The sequence below is a fragment of the Dipodomys ordii genome, unplaced genomic scaffold, assembly GCF_000151885.1.
Source record: "Dipodomys ordii isolate 6190 unplaced genomic scaffold, Dord_2.0 Scaffold57, whole genome shotgun sequence".
NCBI classification, from domain to species: Eukaryota; Metazoa; Chordata; class Mammalia; order Rodentia; family Heteromyidae; genus Dipodomys; species Dipodomys ordii.
The window spans coordinates 4,649,938-4,662,685 of NW_012267273.1; positions in this window are offsets into that span (position 1 = coordinate 4,649,938).

Consider the following 12,748-nt stretch of genomic DNA (forward strand, 5'->3'; position numbering starts at 1 on the left):
TTCTGTACAAATGAGAATCCCTAGAAGAACCACATAAAATATAATATAAAAAGAAAAATAAGCTGGGTGCTAGTGTCCCATCTGTAATCCTAGCTACTCAGGAGGCTGAGATCTGTGAAACTCAATTCAAGCCAACTCAGACAAAAAATCCTGTACAATTCTAACTCCAATTAAACACTAAAAAGCTGTGCAGATGTGTTTCAAAGTGGTAGAATGCTAGCTTGAGCAAAAAAGCTAAAGGACAGCTACCAGACATTGAGTTCAAGCCCTAGGACTGATATAAAGAAAAAATAGAAATTAGACCCTCTCAGTAGTTTCAGAATTAATCAAACTATTAATAAAATAAATAAATAAAAACATACATTCATATATAATGCAAGCATAGACACACACACAAGAGCAAATACTGAAATGCATGCGTATTTCCTTGCATGGACACATAAATAATATACACAATTTTATCAGAAGAGTATGTAATCCAGGAAGTTAATAGACTTATTTAATATGCTATATATTATATGCATATGTATATTTATATATCTACCCTTTCAAACAAGGATATATATTAACATAAAAGAGACAGTACCTGCATGTCGGTATGTTTCCTTAATGCTCTTTTTAACAGAAATTCTCCTTATCTAATTCCTGTAAATTACTTATTTTCTGTAAATTATCTAATTTCTTTAAAATTAATTATAGAGAATTTTTTCTCAGTAGCCCCATCAAAAATGTTAGAGAAATGTTTATTGATGTTACTTTAGACTTACAATTTCTAATTCAAAAGATACTAGACAAATAACACAACTCATGTTCTAGAAAAATCCTTATTGTTCACACAAAGTTTTACCATTTAGGATATCAAGAGTATTCCACTTTTTTATCAGTAGAATAAAGTAGGTTAGTATCTAGACCTTTTCCTATTTGGTCTTTGTCAGAGATTGTAAAGTTCTTTGAGAAGAGATCATTGTATTTTTCTCATAGTTTGATACAAAGCTCCTAGTTGTAGCTGCTCTGACCCAGGGAAGAATGAAATCCAGAAAGTTCCTAGGTTGAAATAAGCTTCTAGGTTCCTAGTTTTAAGCTTTTTAGTAAAGTCTTTAAGTTCTCAGGAATATTTTTCAGCCCAAAGTAAATAGAACACCAGGAGATCTACCTCCAAAAATTATCTGTATTTATTTTACCTTTTGTTATACTTCTCATTGTGAGTCCAATAGAGAGCCACTTAGGTGTCATTCTTCACTGTGATAACCACACATCTATGGGAAAAGTACCATTATACTTTTTTATATGTTTTATGATAAATTTCATGTCTTGTCAAGAATCTCAAATCATTTTTCTCTTCTTAATAAATATGAATGTTTATAAAACATCATTTAAGTAATGTCTAATTTTGAATACTAATTAAATAGTATATCATGCATTTATCATGCATCCTAAATAATCCAATTGAAGCTGTTTGCTTGTAGACTCATTAAAAATTGCTTTTGTAAGAACATTAATTTTAGAAAAGAAAACAATGTTAAAGTATTGATAAATACACAATATTATATTTAGGACAGACTTCTCTGTATAAACTGTGATTTAATTTTAATGCAATTGAAACAATTTATGAAATCATGTATCAAATAAAAGTAGACTCACAGTATAAGTAGAGCTACTCTGATGAGATATTTTGTAGAAAGAAGGGTTAAATATGATATGGATAGAAAATACTCAGCTATTAGAAGAATAGAAAAATAAAATAAACTTAGATCACTATAAAAAAGTATGCATTAATAATGGCAGAGTCATTGACTTGTCCATTACAGTGATATTCATTTTCTTAGGCAATGTAATATAAAATATCCTTTTATATTCCTATTTTATATTAACAGTGATAAACACTAGAGCTGCTCTTTTACAGCTGATGAGGCTTAAACATTAAAGAAATTCAAATTCTCATTGCTTGAAAATAAAAGAAAAAGGAAGAAAATGACAAGAAAATCTTTGACTTCTCTCTGCTGCTGCTCAGGCCTTTATAATGGTAAATTCTAGGTTATCAAAAATTAATTTAATTAGATGAGTTAGATATTAAAAAATGAAAAGAATCTGGATTTACATGAAGATGTACCCTTATCAGCACCTATTTTGATGTTTTCTATTATTATTCCTTGCTGAGGAAATGTGTTAATATTTGCAAAGATAAGCTGAGTTTGAGTGCTCGTTTGTGTGGATAAGAAAATTGATTTAGAATTTTAGAATTAAGTCTTTAATCAGTACATCTTGAACCAGTTGTTATAACACATCTCTTTTAGCTTACTTCTAAATTAATTGAAAATATTAAAAGTGAAAAGCTTTCCTGAAACTTACTTTAATAAGAACCTTAGTTTGCTTACTGATGATAACATTATAGAACAAGTAATTCATGTTAAATCTTCAATATTTGCTGCAAATTATTGTTGGGAAAACAATTGTCTTGGGGTTAGACTTTCAATGTACAAGAAGAGAGAACCCTATGTAGACTTTAATGGACCAACCATGGATCAAAGTCCAGTGTCTATAAATAAAGTAATCATGAAAACAATCTTTGATCATCTCAGGCCCAATGCAGAGTAAAATGTTGATGTTAATACGGAGTTAGGTTCCCAAACTTTGTTTCTCAACCACCATATTGGTCTCTTTGCTTCAAACTCAGGCCCTAGTTCAAATGAGTCATAACTCACGGTGAGCTGAACAGAGTTCTGCCTAATGGAAGGGCTGAGGAACTCCATTTGTTCTCATATGGACATTTTGCCTAAGAATTAAATTAAGTCTTCTGAGAATTTGGATGGTATAATCAATAGTGGCACAACATATTCAAATATTATGAATATCACTGAAACTGAAACAGTAAAATAAATATATAGGAAAGATATATTAAGTAAAATAATATATAAGATTAAACATTGGTTTATCTTCTATGTGCTTTAAAAACAAGTGAAAAACACTGAAGCAAAACAGCCTGAAGAAACAGCAATCAACATGTACAAAAATGTAGACAATATTTAGAAGTTCTCTCTTTGAGAAAAATATTCAGTATTATCTATAAATGTCTTTATTATACCAGCAATATATAGTGTGCTTAACACTTTAAGAATAATGTGAACATATTAACATGATAGGCATTATAAATGTCTGTAGTCTAGAAAGTGAAAAAATAGATTGTTTCTAAATAATAGCTAGAAATATGTGCCTTATACACATTTTCTGTGTTTTCTCTATAACATCAAAAAACTAATTAGAACATTGAAAGACGTTTCCAGAAATAAGAGAAACAGAGTAGTTGGCTTTAAGATATGCCTTCAGGATAATGATAAGCAATCTTACTGTAGAATGTGTTAGTAAAATGGTCTCCAATGTGTTCAGAATATGAAAATAACAGCAATAGTAAATTATTTCAATCTGTGCCTCACAAACTCTCTTCTATATTAATTCTAATTTCTATAGTTAGGGATAGAGCATAAATATAACTTGGAATCTCTCTGGATGAAATCTACAATAACTGAAAAGCTTTTAGTTATGTATGATGATTATGATAACTCGCCTTGCAAAACAAATTCTGTGGTTTCTAGTAGTCTCTCTAACAACATTGCTAATAAATGAATATTTGGAAGTTGCATATGAATACTAAAATCTAAATATTATCAGTTAAAACTGGATATTGGTCATTTGAAATTAAGTGTGAATTTCCTGATCTTAAATAAAGTTTTGAATTCACATTTGATCTTGGACATTTAACACTATTTTCTCTATGTATCATCAACTCATCAAGATCCAGCTGGTGGCTTCTTTTTGTAGTTCTCTGCTACTCAGGCAGCAGAAATCTGGGTGAATCTCAGGACAAAGTCAGCCTGGGCATAAAAGCTCATGGAACCCCATCTCTAGCCAACTAACTAAATAGTAGACTGGAAGCATGGATCAACAGAAAAAATATGATTGATATACAGTCTAGGGATGTAACTAAGTGCTAACACAATTGTCTGACATGCATAATGTCGTGGGTTGGATTCCCACTACTGAACTTACAATGCTATGAGAGAGAAAATAAATCTACTTCCTGCAACCAAGTCTCAGGAATAAATGTAGAGCTATTATTCAGAGAATATGGAAGTTCTTAATTGAAAGGAAATGTGCCATTTTTCTGACATAGTAAAGATGAACTTCTAAAACATAGATTTTCATTTTTTAATATTTTGAAGTAATTTCTTGATTTATATTTTCTTCTAAACTAGAAGATAAAATTGTTTCCTTGTAATGATATGAGAGCCAATAAATTTTCAAGAATTGCTAAAACTAGAACCATATGGAGGATTGCCCTGATAGGCTTACCATACTGGATAAAATTGAGAATCACAAAATAATTTCAGAAAATTCCTGAATGAGTTATTATGTAGAAGTTCATTCTAATCTAGGAATATGAAAAAAAATAAGGAAACTTCTGGTATTCATTTGAAGGTTGAGGTTCAGAGGACAATTATTGGAGAATGTTCAGTATGACATGAGGGTTGAAAGTACTGGAGAACCTAAAGGGATTCATGTAACAGATTTCATTTAATCTGTGTTGGGCACAAGGGGAATTCTGTTGCTTAATTATACATTTTCTTCTTGACAGTAAAAATGAGCAAACGTCCTTTCAAACTGCCTATGGTCCATACCTCATTATTTATAAACTCCTCTTTTGCTAACTGACTTTAACTTCCTATGAAAATTCTTACCCTGATGTCTGTATATCAGATCTCAGAAATTTGTAGACAACTATTGCTCAAAACAGGGAAGTATTAGGACATAATATTGAATCTCATAAATTACAGTTACTATATGTCAATTTAAAATAAAACGCAACTTATAATATGTACTAGAACAACTGTAAACTTGTTGCCTTTACCTAACATAGAGAAACAAAAAACAATAATCTCTTCCCCTTCTATGAAAAGGCTCTTTATTTACAGAAACAACTTTAACTTCTTTGATAAATTAGTAAGCAACTCATTCAACTGTTACAGGAAGAAATTATTTTGGAATAAACTCCTGTACAGAACAGACTAAAAATCAAAATGGAGTCACTCATGTTCAAGTTTCATGCCATCAAACTGAAACTAAGCTGTTTATCTGACATTCAGAAAAATCAAAATTAGAGAGCTAACAGACAAATTTCCTAAACAGGCCAATTTCAATTGGCATGACAATGCATTTGCTTGTGTTTCAATTTTCACAAAAAGATATAACCTGAAGTAACCTATGTAAACTTGTAAGTTACTGTCTCATTCTTTCAACTCTCCTTGACTCTGCTTTTATGAACACTATTTTTGAAATTATTTTTGGTTTTCTTCCTGATTTCAAGTCATTTTCTGCTTATTATACCACATATTTTGCTCATATGTGTGAAATGTATATATTTTATGGAAATAGTTGTCTGAATCTGAACCTGGACAGGTACCAACCAGAAATTTGATAGCAAATAAGCTGGCTGGATATTATTGGCAAAATTCTTTAGTAGCATGAATCGGTTGTTATTTGAAAATTACAAAACACGAGTGTCAAAGCAGAAAGCTTGAGTTATTGGTTAAGAAACCACTCTGATAATCGGTGTAATATATTGCTGTCAAATTATAACAGAGGACATGGCATTCAACATATCTTTTCTAGTTGTTTACTAGGAACTAGCTGTGTGCTCCTATATTGGGTCAAGTAGGAATCTTCTCCTCCATTTCCTCAAGCAAACATATAATACATAATGAGGCAAGCTATAATGAAAAGTGGTAAAATAACAGAGTGATTTATTCTGTAGATTATATACAATATGCTGAGAAACAAAAAATGTTTTAACCCATTATTTTTGACAATCACTATTTGTCCATCAACAACATGCCTTAATTAATTTAAGTATGATTTACAATATTAGCCTTGAAGATGATAAATGACATCCATGGGAAAGTTATACTATGGACATACTGTATACATGGTTAGTAAATATTTTTGTTTCTTGAGATGCGTTAACAATTGTATTGGTAGCTGAGTGTGATGGCTCAGATCTGTAATTCTAGTGGTGATTAAGGGATCCTGAGCAGTCAGCATTCAGCCAGGGCAAAATGTTCAGGAAACTTAATCCCAACCAATGGTTGGGTGTCCTGGCATATACGAGCTCTCCAAGGTACCAGGAAGCACAAGGGTTGGTGCAGTGGCATTTATCCCCAGATACAAAGTAAAATGTCAGAGAATCATAGCCCAATCTGGCCCAGGCATAAAATGACACCTAATAGAAAAACAACTAATACAGTAGGGCCCTGCTCATACCTGTAATCCTCAGGAGGCTAAGATCTGAGGACTGTGGTTTGAAGCCAGCCTGGGCAGGAAAGTCCATGAGACTCTTACCACTAATACACTACTCAGAAAAAGGCAAGAGTGGAGATGTTTCTCAAATGGTAGAACAAACCTTGATCAAAAAGAAGTCCCAAGACAGTATCCAGGACCTGATCAACCCCCAGGATCATCACACACACACACACACACACACACACACACACACACACCAAAAAAAATTACTGTGCTTTTCTGAAATCACTTAGGATCTTTTAAATAATTGAGTCACCTGAAATTTTACTTATTTCCTATTTGTGTATTTGTTTTCTAAAGACTGTTCTTTATCACTTGAGCCAGTGCTCCATTTCGGACTTTTTTTTTATATATGTGGGGTTAATATGTTGGAGATAAGAATCTCACAGACTTTTCTGCATGGGCTGGCTTTGAACCTAAATCCTCATATGAAGGATCGTTATGAGTAGCTATGATAACTGGCATGAGCCACTGATGTCTGGCAATATAAATTTTATTTATTGTGTATACATATTTTTAACTAAGTATTTAAAGTTTATACTGAGTAAAGTAGTGGGAGTAGATTCCTTGTCACATTCCCATCTAAATGGAAATGCTTTCAGTTTTTCTTCTTTCAGTAAAACAAAAAGTAAAATGTGGTTTAGAGATTATTTTAATTGACCTCAAAGAGCCATAATCAAATTAATAAAAATCAGGAATTGGAATTTAAGGATAGCTTCAGTTAGCTAGTCCATTGGAATTATTGTCATTAATGAAGCACACATACACACACACACACACACACACACACACACACACACACACACACACTTTGTTTGTTTGGTTGGTTGGTCCTGTCCTGTTCAGGGCCTGAGGAACTTTCACTGAGCTTTCTTGCTCAAGGTTAATGCTTTAACAAGTGAGTCACAACTCCACTTCAGGCTTTTTGGTGCTTACTTGGAGATATGTCTCTCATGGACTTTTCTTCCTGCCTGGCTTTGATTTGCAATCCTCAGATCTCAGCTTTGTGTAACTGGGATTACAGGTCTAAGCCACCAATGTCCAGCCTGAAGAACAAACTTTTAATGACCTTTTTCTCTGTGTTGCTATCTAACTTCACTTATAATTACTTTATTCAACTTGATTGTATTTATAGTCTACGGAGAGTTTAAAAATATTTATTTTGAACATTTTAAATGTATTAAATGGCTTTAGAACATTATGAAAGTAAAACATTCCAATGTGAATAAGAATAGTTACAATTGTTATTTTCATTACTGGGAAATAAAAAGAAACAATAATTATATAGTAATATAGAATAGTAGAATGTATTATGTATTTTTTGAAGTCTGTTAATTGATAAATAAGCTTTATCAGTCAAATAAATACTATACAACTTCCGTATTTGGAGTTTATCTAAAGTTTTCAAGTCAAACCCTGCCATGTAAAAATGGTATTTGATAGTTTCACATAACAATAACTCACTGTGGTTCTTTCCTTTCTCAGCCAGCAGATTATCAGTCTGACATTTTTTGTAATAAATGATAGCCACAAAAGATACCAGGCTTGTTAGATCTTTATAGATGTAATCACCACTTCTTAATTACCAGTGGATAATTTCTCTACATACTCTTATTATTACAGTTCATCCAATTACTTTCTTACTTTGTCTTACATGTTTATTATTTCTTAATGGTTGTCAGAGCAACTAAGGACAAAAGTTATTAAGGATAAGAAAATTAAAAAATCACTGAAACTTTGGATACTATAAGGAAATTAACAGTATACTATAAAGCTACAAGGAAATTCCAAAACAGAGAATAAACACAATGAAAGATATTGAGGATAATACTGCTGTGATATTTGATACTCAAATGGTATGATGACTATTAGAAATATGAAGGCTATAATATGAAGCTATTTTTGGTTAAGTTGGGGCTAGTGAACAATGTTTATATTGTTTTCATATGTCTAATTGGTGAAATGTATTTGACAGTAATGTTTCTACATCTTTATAAGAATTACTCTCGTACTTGGTAGAAACAGTGACATGCTGAGTTACTTGCTGTGAACACATAGATGTGAAGAAATACTAAAAGAACTCAGTCCATCTTAGCCACTAATCAATAACAAAACAGTTGAAATTGTGACAGTGAAGTGTAGTATCAGAGTACATCCATAATTCTATTACAATTAAGTTAAAGTCTATGATACTTTTACTAGGATATTATATACGATTGATTGATAATGCAATGAAAAGATGCTTTTCCTAGATATTTAGTTGAGGTATGGAGGTAAAGAAGCTAAAATGAAGGTTATATAGAACTGAGCACCACAGATAGTTTCCAGATTATTGAACCTTATGATGTCTGAGGGTGAAGATGCAAAGAAACTGAGTTAAATTCAATGAATGTTGGAGGTGATGATTAAATAAAATCTTTCAATGTCAAAGTTTCAGTTGAATAAAAATACATTTGAGATTTTTTATATTGAAAATCTATAGAAGCAGATGTTTTGTGGAAAAATTGCACAGGCCTCTTTGACAAAATAGGAACAAGATATTTTTACCTATTTTGCTTTTAAAATATCTCCATTACAAATAATCACTGATGAAGCATAAAATTAGATTTTTCACATTTATTAATTTCTAATATTTGAGAAAATTCAGAGAAATGGAATTAAGGAGAGGAAAATTAGAACCCATTTTAATTTTATTTTAAGTAGTTTTCCTTCAAATATAGATAAGAACAAATACAAAAAAATCAACCATATCAAATATGTCAATATTTGGTGTGTTTATCCTGCTTGAGATGTTCTACTCAGATAAATGAGGTTGATAAATCTATAATGCTTGAATACTAATCAGTTGTCTATGAAGAATGATCATAGATTATCTCTACAGGAAGATACTTTTCCATGGCCCTGGGATTTCTATGATGCTAGACAGTGAAGGATACAATTTTGTGTCCCTGACTAGATTCACATATTTACGCTCTGTGGCATAGTCCAAAAGAGATTCCAACTTCCACCTTGTAGGCTAGATGTGTGTAAATTTGTTAATAAGATTGGGTTTTTCATAAACTGAGTGTTTCTCAATTGTGACATTGAAAAACATGTATTCCTATATTCCACATACACTTAGACATAAAACTTTCTGTGAAACACTGAGGCAATATGCACATGGAGCTCAAATTTTCTCCCAAGATCATTCTCTCATTAATTTTACACACATATGGACACAGTAAAATATTGCTATATACACACATTCATAGATATGTATATGTACATTCTGTTAACATTGTAATATTTTCAAATACCGCATAAATTGTAAAATTTAAAGATGTAGGATGGTCAGACTAAGTTCTTGAACAATGGTTCAACAAAGCCATCATACTGTCACACTCCAAAAGTAATAATCCCAAATTGCATGCCTTTGGAATTAGAGAAGGTAACTCTATTGCCCAATCAATATAAAATGTAATCAGTTACCACTTAGAAAAGTAAATGGGGTTAGGTGGCTCAGTGGTAGAGCACTTGCCTTGCATGCATGAGGCCCTGGGTTCAATTCCTCAGCACCACATAAGCAAAAAGAAAAAAGCTGCAAGTGGTGCTGTGGCTCAAGTGGTAGAGCACTAGCCTTGAGCTGAAGAGCTGAGGACAATGGCCAGGCCCAAAGTTCAAGCCCCCTCCCACCAAAAAAATTGATTTGGATCTCATAGAACGCTATTTTCAGGAGAAAGTAAATCACACTGCAAATGTCAGAGATGTCTATCTTAACATGTTCAAGCTAAATCTTGTAAACACTGACAGTAAAACAAAAAGTAAATATGGATTTCTATAACTATCCAGATTCTAAATTGACATATTTAATAATTTTGGATGTTAGTATTTCAAAATACACATCACACTTTTAACATTATCCAGTCCCAAATATTTTTCATTATATAAGGACTGAAAAACAATGAGGCTGCTTAAACAAAGGTCTCTTTGGCCTCAGTGAAGTAAGTCCTTGAACCAAGTTTAACATTCAAGCAAATAACCATACAGCTGTACCATTTCTAGGAAATGGAATAAGATTCTGGAAAGTGTTTAAAGTATTGAGATACATGGCACTATCATTAGCTGGTACTGAATTTATATAAGCCTTGTTTTAAAAAAAGTATTTTACTCAAAATCCTCATGGATATGTATTATTGTAAAAAAATCTCTGTAAATTTAGCATAATTCCACACTGAAGTGTCATTTCATAAACATTAGTAATAATTTTTAAAGAGTTTGCTTTTTGTAGAAGATGACTCATTAAAGTGATTTTTTATTTCTGAAGGTAAGAATCACCTTTTCCTCCTTGTTTTTTTTGCTTTTGCTGTTACCACTTGAAACACACTTGTAGCTCTTTTGGCACTTGTTATTTCTGAGAAAGGATCTGACAATTATGCCCAGATCTACTTGGATTTTGATACTATTTACCCTTTCCTCAAAACTTGGATGAAAATTGTTGTTCTACCACACCCAGCTAATATTGATTTAAATTGGGTTTTATTTAATAAATAAAAAAATGGATTCATTTGTTGACAGACATTTAACTTGGCTATTGTCAATAATGCTGTAAGATAATCAACAAAAAGGTGCTTGATCGTTCACTATTTATGGCTTCCCATGAGAGACAATATACTGCCCAGTACGCTATTCTAGTATGGTTTTTACCTGCAGAAAGGTAGACAAAGTAGAAATGGCACACAATTCAACAGTCTCAGTTCTGGATATGTATACAAAGGAAATGAGATCAATATCCTAACTGAAAATCTGTACTCTCACGGCCATAACTTAGATATAGAAACCACTGAAATACTCACCAACGAGTCCAGTCCTGAAAGAAAAGTCTGAGAAGTACAGTTTACACTCAGACATATCCCCAACCCCTGGTTGTGACGTAAAATCTGATAAAGACAAAATCTGAATGTAGGAGAGAAGCAAAACCAGGTGATATATTTTGCTAGTGTGTGATGTACATATAACTATTGGGGTCATACTTTCTAAATCCATTGGTAAAGGAAATATTTGCTTTAGAATGAAGATAATCATTTAAGTTACCTTGATAATAGCATAACATCAGATTATAGTTCTATATTAAAAATTGTTTCCTCCAAGGCTGAAATTGTCTCAAAAATAAATGAAAAAAGTCTTGATGATAGATGATTTTTCAGGGCGCCATCTGTTTAAATGCTTTTTATTTAATCCACAATGAGCATCTTTACTTGATTGATTCTAAGCAATTGCTTCATTTGGCTTTTCCCAACTAATAGAGTTACTTTGTTAAATTGGGTAATTGTTTTGATTCCATACAGACAAAGGTATTATTCTGTTAAACAAAGTGAGAAATTGAGATATTCCCTTTACATTCAAACTCTAGTGTTCAAGTTCCTTTAATTTGAAACCAAAATAACTATTATAATTTTGAAATCGACTTGTGTGTGTGTAATATGCATAGATTTGAATAAAATGATATGCTGAATGTTCATTTATTTATAATTTTATTCAAATTGAATTTTCCTTCCTAAAACTAAAATATCCATTTCCAAGAAATATTTTATTCAGTTCTAGTCAGCATAAATACAGTGAAATTTTTTCAGTCAAGAGAACCCAAAATTGCATAGAGAAAAGCAGCATCATGTATTAACCAGGTTATTATTAAAAACTCTGAAAACTAAAGAGGATGTAAATGTTTTCATAAAATATAAAAGAAAATAAAGAGCTAGAAATGATTGTTTCCACTACATACTTCGGAATTATTTTCAAGGGTATCTGTGTGGTTCACAGATTACCATAGCAGAAATAATCAAATAATGCAAATAGTGAGCAATATATTTGTGTGTTGAAGGATATCTATAGTTTATGTAAAGAAATAGTGCAGGAGGTTGACCATGATTAGAGGTTAGTCTTTTCATTGTTTGACACAACTCTGATAAAATAATCAGAGGTCACTAATCAGAACCATAAATGAAGAAATTGATTCTCAACAGAAATTTACCCACACCTAATTCAAAGAGAATAATTATGGTAGACAAGAAGATACTACACAAAATGCTGTTGTTGTAGCCAAGTCAGTAACAATTACTATAGTTCACATCTTTATCTAAATCTCAATTGCTTTGGAGACTGAAGAAGTAGAAAATAAAATCGAAAGAATGAGGACGAGATCTGAGAATTATGGTTCAAAGCCAGCCTGGACAAGAAATTGAGTGAGACTTACACTAAATCAACCCCCAGGTAACCGGAAGTGGAGCTATGGCTCAAATTGATAGGGCTTTATCCTTGAGCAAAAAAGTTCAGGGACAGTGTCCAAACCCCATGGTAGAGAAATGAATAAGTAAATAAATAAATAAATATTTTAAAAATCCAGCATTTGGAGTTAAATTAT